Raw genomic sequence first — 10451 nt, 5'->3', positions numbered from 1 at the left:
CACACACACACACACCGCCTCTCCTGCACATCGCTGCCCTTTTGAAAGTGCGGCATCCCTTGGCTGGGCGCATGTGTATATCATCCAGAGGAAGCGAGCACAAATGGGGCAGCAAGCGACACTATGCAGTCCATTTGCTAATTTCAATATGGTGTCCGTCTGTGTGGCTTTGGCCTTGGGCACAGGCGCAGCCCCACGCCAAGCCCCCCGCCGCCCGCCCCACTCTCGTCGTTCAGCGCTCCCCCATTGGCAAGCCTGCGTGGTGTCCCTTTGACCTTGCTCTCAATCACAAACACACATGCACTCCTATCGACGACACGAGAAAGCATACGCAATTGTTTCTGTCCGCGGTGTTAGGGTGCAGCGGGAAATTCACTCAGTCGCAGCCATGCAATTCACGTCTCGCCACATTTATTGGAATTGTTCATGTTAAAGTGTCTCTACCGTTATATGGACAGGCATCAGAAACAGTTTTTGCCGTTACCTCAGCATGAGCTGAGCTAGATGAACAGCGTCAATGATTCCTAACAGAATGGATCCTCTGACTGCAGAGGATCCATTCTGTTAGGAATTCCACTAAGTGCGCCGCGTGTGTGCGTGTGGCTCCGCGGTTTGTTTACTAGGCTCCGGCAACAACGATATACACTGCAAATGTCACTTTGAATTGTCCTGATTTGCTCAATAACGCCGCACGCTCATGTGGCAATGATCATTCCCCAGCTGCACGTTGCAATAGCAAATCGAGTGTGCTTTCTCATTAATATTGCTCCTCTCTTTTCACACGTCCGCCCGCGTGTAACGCTCCTTTCGAGAAGCATCGACCATCACAGGAAAAAGCGACTTCATTCCAATAAGGACCTAAACACCAGCAGAGGAACTGACCTACATATATATTTTTCGTTCCTAAGTATGTATTTCCTTAATTTCATAGCATTTCTCTTGGCTGCACTGCTTTTACATTTTTTTGGATCACATTTCAGCCTTTATGTGTTGCCACGTAAATCAAATCTGCTGGGGACCTTCAGAATCAGGAGTGCTGTCTGATATCACTTGAACTTTACTGTATTTGCAATGGGGCCGTGTCTTGAACCAATCAGACTTCAGATTGTTCCACACAGGGCCAGAGCGCTAATCCTCAAAGGTGTCAGCATTTCTCCATCTTCTCATTGGTCGGTGAGTGCAACCCAAGTTTGAGGAACAAATTACACAAACATTAATTAATCATAATTTCTGATGGGTATATTTACTTGAAATGTTTTTGTCGTGGCATTGGATAAATACTGATTCCGAACTGCTCCGAATGATGATGTTCGATTGTGTTTTTGGACCGCAATGAAGGTTTTCAATAACTGCAACGGATTCGTGTTGTTACGTCACCAAGCTCGACTCAAGGCCCAAGAACCAAATGCTCAGCTGCCACCGCTTTATTCCCTTGTCATTGTTTTGACCTGACGAAGCTGCTCACCAATTGTGCGGCTGTTTCTTTTTTTTTTTTTTTACTGGCCCATGAATTGTGATTAAAACATCTCCCATGAAATGTTTTACAGTTGTTGTACATTTTGCCTCTTTCCACCGCCATGCCACTCACCCTCTGCCCATTCTCTTGCAAGTGTGTGTGTGTGTGTGTGTGTGTGTGTGTGTGTGTGTGTGTGTGTGTGTGTGTGTGTGTGTGTAGTGTGTGGGTGTGTGTGTGTGTGTGTGTGTGTGTGTGTGTGTGTGTGTGTGTGTGTGTGTGTGTGTGTGTGTTGTGGAGGTGTTGGAGCAGAAGCAGAGGGAATAACTCACAATCCTCCGTGCATTATTGTAATTAGATTTCCCAGGATAGCTCAATTAAGTCATCCTGCTCCGGGGACTTGCCCGTTTGCGGTTCTCTCTCAGAGCGTCTGATCTGTTAAGTACAAGCAGAAAACACAAATGGACATTAAGATTGAAGAAGTTCAAGGGTGTGAGACCTTCAAGGCGCAATGTTTGTTTCTCTAACTGCGTTTTTGCTCTCTGCGGAAAGCACAGAGGAAAAGATAGATAACCCTCAAGGCAGATGCGCACATGCACTCCTATCGACGACACGAGAAAGCATACGCAATTGTTTCTGTCCGCGGTGTTAGGGTGCAGCGGGAAATTCACTCAGTCGCAGCCATGCAATTCACGTCTCGCCACATTTATTGGAATTGTTCATGTTAAAGTGTCTCTACCGTTATATGGACAGGCATCAGAAACAGTTTTTGCCGTTACCTCAGCATGAGCTGAGCTAGATGAACAGCGTCAATGATTCCTAACAGAATGGATCCTCTGACTGCAGAGGATCCATTCTGTTAGGAATTCCACTAAGTGCGCCGCGTGTGTGCGTGTGGCTCCGCGGTTTGTTTACTAGGCTCCGGCAACAACGATATACACTGCAAATGTCACTTTGAATTGTCCTGATTTGCTCAATAACGCCGCACGCTCATGTGGCAATGATCATTCCCCAGCTGCACGTTGCAATAGCAAATCGAGTGTGCTTTCTCATTAATATTGCTCCTCTCTTTTCACACGTCCGCCCGCGTGTAACGCTCCTTTCGAGAAGCATCGACCATCACAGGAAAAAGCGACTTCATTCCAATAAGGACCTAAACACCAGCAGAGGAACTGACCTACATATATATTTTTCGTTCCTAAGTATGTATTTCCTTAATTTCATAGCATTTCTCTTGGCTGCACTGCTTTTACATTTTTTTGGATCACATTTCAGCCTTTATGTGTTGCCACGTAAATCAAATCTGCTGGGGACCTTCAGAATCAGGAGTGCTGTCTGATATCACTTGAACTTTACTGTATTTGCAATGGGGCCGTGTCTTGAACCAATCAGACTTCAGATTGTTCCACACAGGGCCAGAGCGCTAATCCTCAAAGGTGTCAGCATTTCTCCATCTTCTCATTGGTCGGTGAGTGCAACCCAAGTTTGAGGAACAAATTACACAAACATTAATTAATCATAATTTCTGATGGGTATATTTACTTGAAATGTTTTTGTCGTGGCATTGGATAAATACTGATTCCGAACTGCTCCGAATGATGATGTTCGATTGTGTTTTTGGACCGCAATGAAGGTTTTCAATAACTGCAACGGATTCGTGTTGTTACGTCACCAAGCTCGACTCAAGGCCCAAGAACCAAATGCTCAGCTGCCACCGCTTTATTCCCTTGTCATTGTTTTGACCTGACGAAGCTGCTCACCAATTGTGCGGCTGTTTCTTTTTTTTTTTTTTTACTGGCCCATGAATTGTGATTAAAACATCTCCCATGAAATGTTTTACAGTTGTTGTACATTTTGCCTCTTTCCACCGCCATGCCACTCACCCTCTGCCCATTCTCTTGCAAGCCCCTCTGTCGCGGGTGTGTGTGTGTGTGTGTGTGTGTGTGTGTGTGTGTGTGTGTGTGTGTGTGTGTGTGTGTGTGTGTGTGTGTTGTGGAGGTGTTGGAGCAGAAGCAGAGGGAATAACTCACAATCCTCCGTGCATTATTGTAATTAGATTTCCCAGGATAGCTCAATTAAGTCATCCTGCTCCGGGGACTTGCCCGTTTGCGGTTCTCTCTCAGAGCGTCTGATCTGTTAAGTACAAGCAGAAAACACAAATGGACATTAAGATTGAAGAAGTTCAAGGGTGTGAGACCTTCAAGGCGCAATGTTTGTTTCTCTAACTGCGTTTTTGCTCTCTGCGGAAAGCACAGAGGAAAAGATAGATAACCCTCAAGGCAGATGCGGAGAAAAGACGCCTTGTAAAGTAATGTACTGTAATGTATATTATAATGAGAAGAGCTCCACCTACGGACCGCCTGTTAAACTGCAACTCCACATAAAACCAGATCACACCTGAGTCAGAGTGAAGGGGTCTGCCCCTCTTGGAGGCAGTGGCGTCAGCATCTTGCTCAAGGGCACCACGGAAGCAGGCTGAAAAGCAGACTAGTAGCTCTTTCTTTTGTTTTGTTTTTTTGGTCCACAGCGGAGCGTTAGCCTTCAGTTCCAAAACGCTGCCCTTAACTTCCATTTCCGGTTCTATGGTTATCATCACACATTTTTCCATTTGCCACAGGTGTCAACGTCAAGGCCTGGGCACCATTTCAGTTCATGTGACTTACTAAAGCAATGAAATCATGCCGATGAGACTTCCCCATTTCAAGTTCCAAAATGCTTTCGCCTGAACATCATATTCATTTTATTCAACAGATGTTGCGCTGTTGGAAATGCAATATGTGAGGTTGTTGACAGGGTGGACATTTATGCTGGTGTTCGCATTTAATGGGTACTTGGTGGACCGGCACTTGAATCAATTGGCAAACTGACTTTGTCATGTTTGATCATGATATTTTTCGATTCTATTTCTTTTTTTTTAGATCAGCTGATATTTCACGATGACATAAAGGACGTATACGTACAGAATTTGACGTGAATTACAAAACAGGCATGAAAGTATTCTCTCTCCTTTGCGGAAAGACAGAATACCGATCGTAATGTCGCCGAAAACATCAGAGGGTTTCTTTGGTCCTGGTATGTGAGCAAACATTTCAGCACTTCTAATGCGACCTCCGAGTTTCATTTTTGGACTACATTCCCATGATGATTAAGACTGACTGAGAGTCTGATAAGGACACCAAAGGCACTTTTTAAACACACCGATCCAACTCATGTGATTCTTGTCCGGGTTTCTTGCTAAACCCGTACCAAAAATACGAATTGTATTCATTTTTAATGAGGGTATTCATATTTTGTTACGAACCTTTTCCCTATTCGTCAATTTGTTGTGTGCATGTGACAATACGAGGCGATGTGCTTTCAGTCAAAAGCGCTCCAAGAGAAATCCTAACTACAATGTAGCCCACGATAGAAATGAGCTTATTTCCATTGCAGACAAAAACACACTTGGACGCTCGGTCTCTTGAGAAATGGTTTGAACTCCGCGTTTTGTTGGACCTTTTGAGACTTATTTTATATTCCGAAAACGGTCTGCCTTTTGGGCACTGGCTTGCACTCACGTTACCGATGTAGCCAGCGTGATGGACACTGAGCATTAGCTAAGAGGCTGAAGTAAAGGGTCTGTCCTGAGCGCCATGCGGTTATTTATTTGTCTGAATAGCAACCGGCGTGAATATGTTTGGAGGAATTGCACGTCATGTGTGGTGACAAAAGGAGATTCAGCACTTTTGATGATATGTGGTTACATTACAGCTCTCAAGGCTGGCGCTGAGTTGAAATGCGCCAGTAACATTTCCTTTTATTTATATCCGTAGACCTTGGCTGAAATAAATGAGTTGAGACAAGTGTGAGGCCCCGACGTTACGAACAATTTCTTCCCGATGTCGGGAAACGACATTCAACTCTTTCACTGCCAGTGGCTGACAGGCCGACGCGGCCGTGCGGCGGGAGGCCTCTTAAAAAAGATTCAATGTCGGCATCAATGTGAAAGTCATTGTGTCATTATCTTAAATCTTAACAATGCGGCCGGGATGAGAGCGTGAGAGCCGAGCATATCTGTCAGGGCGCTGCAGGTGATGTTTTATTCTCTGTGTACAGTGAGCCTGAGATTAGCGCTCCCAACCGACGAAGTGGCTGCCTTTGCCACAATTTACTGCCACTTTTAATATTCTGTCATAGTTAAATTTTTTACTGCTCACTTTTATGGCCGTATCCTTATGTCCCGTGCTTATGAACTTTTCTATGCAAATCACTCACTTGAATCAAAAATAGACGTGGGTGATCAAGCAACTGAGACATTTTGAAAATGGTATCCCATCTTTCCTCCTCTGTACTTTCGCACGGCTTCTTTCTGCGTGGTCTGCCGGATGGATGCGGACAGCTGTCCTGGCAAAATAACCAAAGAAACGCTCTCAGAGATTTGGAATTCAATCTGACGTCAGCTCAAGAAGAAAAGTGGGCTTTGGACACATATTTTCTCATTGCATGTAAGCGGTCAAGTGTTTTCTGTGTGAGAACAAACAAATCCTTTGGCTCAGTGCAACCCCTCCGCCCCAGGCTGTCTAGTGCTGCACATGCAGTCACGGGGGACGACTTTCTGCGAGCTGCGCATTTGTGCACGCTTCACCTCGCCGTATTTTCACAGACTTCTTGTTTATACTTCCTCTGAAGCTTGACAGGCCGGTGGCGAGAGGCGAAGAGGATGAGTTGGAGATTTACGACGGCGCGGGGCTGCCTCTTTGAGGACAATGTTTATGAATGCATTTAAATGTTGTCCTCCGACTTTGTCTGCCGCTGCCGTCTGGAGCGTCCCGCGTCACAAAGGCGAGCAAAGGGAGCCGTGCTTTTTAATCTGCTGCGTGGGTCACATAGCCAGCCAAGCGGCTGGGGGGGGGACTGACCAGAGGCATGTTGGACTGGACTATTGTCCTGGTGCCATGGTGACTGAGGGCAATCAATATTACATTAGTATGATCGTACTATATGGATACAACCACCGCGGTGACCCCCTCTTCCTCCAATGGGCTTTTAATGAGAGTTATTTGATTGGGAAAGGCGCGCCGAAGGAAGGGTGGGGGGCGGATTGACGCCTGATGTGCAGGAGCCTTCTAAAGTGTCCATGAATGGCCTTAATGAGGGCTCCAAATGGAGAAATAAAGAGGCAATGGGTACACTTTTCACATTAGTTTGACATACCGTCGCTGCCCCCAAAAGCCTTTGAGCGGGCATTGGTGGAGGTCGCGACCACGCTTGGGGTACTACTCCTCCTCCTTTGGACCACTATTTGAAGGTATTGACCTTGAGAGGAAGGAGGCAGCAAGGAAGGGAGGGGAAATTGGGTGTTGAGGTGAAATGTGCTTCCCACTGGATCTTTAACCTCCAGGGATGATATTTCTTCCTGTAATGAAATTGTTCCTCTCTGTGTGGTGTTGAAACAAACAAACAAACAAACAAAAACAAAAACCACACGATAAGGATGTAAAATCATACTTGGTGGACTTTGTCACGCCAGTTCCAGGCTTCATTTCATTCCATTCATTTGGAGCACACGCAGCCCAGGGATGATATTTCTTCCTGTAATGAAATTGTTCTTCTCTGTGCGGTGTCGAAACAAACAAACAAAAAAAACAAAAAAAAACACACAATAAGGATGTAAAATCGTACTTGGTGGACTTTGTCACGCCAGTTCCAGGCTTCATTTCATTCCATTCATTTGGAGCACACGCAGCACTATTGGATCTCATACAGACACGCAAACAAACCCCCAAGGCCCCCTTCATTGCCCTGACCCTGATCTGTGTTGGACAAGTTCAACATCTTCCTCTTCCTCAAGTCCCAGTCAATAGGCGTCAATATGTTGGATTGGCCGCTCGACAGCGGCTCCAAGGGGAGTCGATGAGAGGCTGATAAGCAGCAAAAGGCTGATTTGTTTTCATAATGACGGCTTAAATGAGAGCGGGGCGGCCCTCTCGTTGACCCGACATCACCTTAAACAACGGGCGTTCATCAATAATGGGACGGACACAAACTCGTGAGTGACACTTGGCGGCCTCGGAGCCACGGTTAGCTCGCAGTTGCACAAGATGAAACTTCAATCATGCATCCGTTTTGTGGTCGATTGACAGTGATTCCTTGAATACACGGGAAAAAAATGGTGTGTTGAATTTATTCAATTGTATCATGTCGAATGGTTGCATGAACTAAAATCATCTGAATCTAGATACATTTTTTAAGTTGACTGTACATTCACATAAAAATATCTCTGGATCCAAATTATTTTAGTTCATGCAACCACTTGGCATGATAAAATTGAGTACATCCATCCATCCATCCCTTTTTTTGAACTGCATTATCCTCACAAGGGTGGCAGGGTGTGCTGGAGCCTATTTTTTAGTATTTTGGCAGCAGCTCTCAGAATTTGACACAATAACTGAAGTCTAAGTTTGAGGAGTTTGTTTTTTCTCGCCAAGGAAATGAATTGCGCTCTTTCAGGATTTTTTTTTTTCCAATGCTTGCATTGTGATGTGGATGATTTATTCCATTTGGTCATTGGAAGTACATTTTCTCAGGTGGTTGTGAAAAGTACAGCAATCCTAATTTAGTTGCTGTGGGTCTCAACAAAGAGCAAATCAGCCATCTTCCATTCAAGATGCTGCTACGCACGCAAGTGCGCACACGGGTGAGTAGGGAGAATATTGTTTAGTCTCCAAAGGCATTGATTGTGTGCCTCTGCGTGTGTTGTGTCTGCATGCAGCAGCCAATCATTTTCTTCAGAACCACATTCCCGCCCAAAAAAAAACACTGGTAAACATTTTTTGACTAAAACTAAACTTTTCCAGATTCATTTTTTCTGTTGATTTTGAACACAAATCAGGTTTTCAAAATAATGATAATAATAATATGATAACAAGAACGTAATCTATAATATAGTAACATGTTTAATAATCGTCGTCCTTTGTGTGTGTCTCTGTCCAACTCCTTATGTGTCATTTCTATGATAAAATTGAGTACATCCATCCATCCATCCCTTTTTTTGAACTGCATTATCCTCACAAGGGTGGCAGGGTGTGCTGGAGCCTATTTTTTAGTATTTTGGCAGCAGCTCTCAGAATTTGACACAATAACTGAAGTCTAAGTTTGAGGAGTTTGTTTTTTCTCGCCAAGGAAATGAATTGCGCTCTTTCAGGATTTTTTTTTTTCCAATGCTTGCATTGTGATGTGGATGATTTATTCCATTTGGTCATTGGAAGTACATTTTCTCAGGTGGTTGTGAAAAGTACAGCAATCCTAATTTAGTTGCTGTGGGTCTCAACAAAGAGCAAATCAGCCATCTTCCATTCAAGATGCTGCTACGCACGCAAGTGCGCAACCGGGTGAGTAGGGAGAATATTGTTTAGTCTCCAAAGGCATTGATTGTGTGCCTCTGCGTGTGTTGTGTCTGCATGCAGCAGCCAATCATTTTCTTCACAATCCCCCCCCCCAAAAACACACACAAAAAAAAACCCCACTGGTAAACATTTTTTGACTAAAAGTAAACTTTTCCAGATTCATTTTTTCGTTGATTTTGAACACAAATCAGGTTTTCAAAATAATGATAATAATAATCTGATAACAAGATCGTAATCTATAATATGGTAACATGTTTAGTTATCGTCGTCCTTTGTGTGTGTCTCTGTCCAACTCCTTACGTGTCATTTCTGTAGTTTTAGTGTTTGTTTCACGTCGACTTCTTTTATTTGCGCTACTATGTTTTTTCACGTGCTCTTTCCGTTCGTAAACCTTTATGTACTTGACTCTTATATTGAGCCTGCTTTGGGGTCCGGAATTCAGTTGGACGGATCGTAGCACTTTTTTTCTGTTAAATGAATGGAAAGGCATCACCCCCTCAAAGTCACTTCACATTTCCTCATTGTCATTGTTACCTAATTGACTCCTGTTCACAATGTTAATTTTACTATATGTAGATGTATACGTGTGAATGACCGGAGTATAAAACGTGATATATTGACACACGTGGCGGTCGAGGATAAGAGTGGACTTTTCATTGCATCATTTCCCCCGTTAACATAAAGATTGTTGCTCCATGTCTTTGACCACTTTATAGTATGAAAGCAAACAATAGCCTTTTACTAGAGAGCCCTCCTCCCTCCCCTATGACAGGCTTTTATGGCATGACAGTTGCACTATACCTCCGCAATTACTTTTCAATTAGCACGCCGAACATTTCCAACACTGCGGCGCAATTATTTTATAGCTCAGTGTCTTAGCCCATTAATGGCGCTACCAACAGGACGGGAAGTGATAAACCATCTGGCCGGGGTCCCAAAGAGATAGAGCACACTTAATGGAGTGAAAAAGTAAAAGCAATTAATGTCACATTAATATAATGATAATAATGCCTGCACGTACAGCTCCGGCAGGCAGAGCAAGGCCCTGGCACACGCTGTTAAACTGGAGAGAGGCTGCCTAGACGCCACACGCACAGGCGGGCACTGTGGAGGATTCACTGCTCTTCCAGCACACTTGAGCTTGCAATTAGTTCGTTGTCGTCATGTATCGAGTGTGTGTCTAGAATCACTTTTAAAGTAGGAGGTGAATGTAAATATACTTCTCATCTTGGTTTACAAGAATGCATGACCTTACCAAAGCCAATCAGCTTTGAATACAATATTCCAGCAGGATAATACAGTGGTACCTCAACTTAGGAACGTCTCTTCATACAAAAATTTCAAGTTACGAAATGCCTCAACAGGAAAATATGGCCTCTTGTTACAAAATAAATTTCAAGATGCGAAAGGTAAAAATACAGTATGGGCTCCTACTCGCAGTATACGAATGCAACATACTGGTAGCTGCTTTGCCATTGCCTAAATGAGTGACACTTGGCGGCCTCGGAGCCACGGTTAGCTCGCAGTTGCACAAGATGAAACTTCAATCATGCATCCGTTTTGTGGTCGATTGACAGTGATTCCTTGAATACACGGGAAAAAAATGGTGTGTT

At 44.2% G+C, this 10451-nt stretch overlaps 1 long non-coding RNA gene across 2 annotated transcripts in view; it reads left to right on the top strand.

Annotated features, from left to right (window-relative positions):
* LOC109507727 (uncharacterized) overlaps positions 1-8123 on the top strand; it is a 15267-nt gene extending 7144 nt beyond the window's left edge. For both annotated transcript variants that reach the window (XR_002166518.1, XR_002166517.1), the window contains exon 5: positions 8020-8123. This is a non-coding gene — a long non-coding RNA (uncharacterized LOC109507727). The remainder of the gene's footprint in view (positions 1-8019) is intronic.
* Positions 8124-10451: the final 2328 nt, after the last annotated feature.

The sequence above is a fragment of the Hippocampus comes genome, unplaced genomic scaffold (assembly GCF_001891065.2).
Source record: "Hippocampus comes isolate QL1 unplaced genomic scaffold, H_comes_QL1_v1.1 scaffold32, whole genome shotgun sequence".
Classification (NCBI taxonomy): domain Eukaryota; kingdom Metazoa; phylum Chordata; class Actinopteri; order Syngnathiformes; family Syngnathidae; genus Hippocampus; species Hippocampus comes.
Note: the sequence above shows the minus strand (reverse complement) of the source record. Positions and strands in the feature narration are given on the sequence as shown.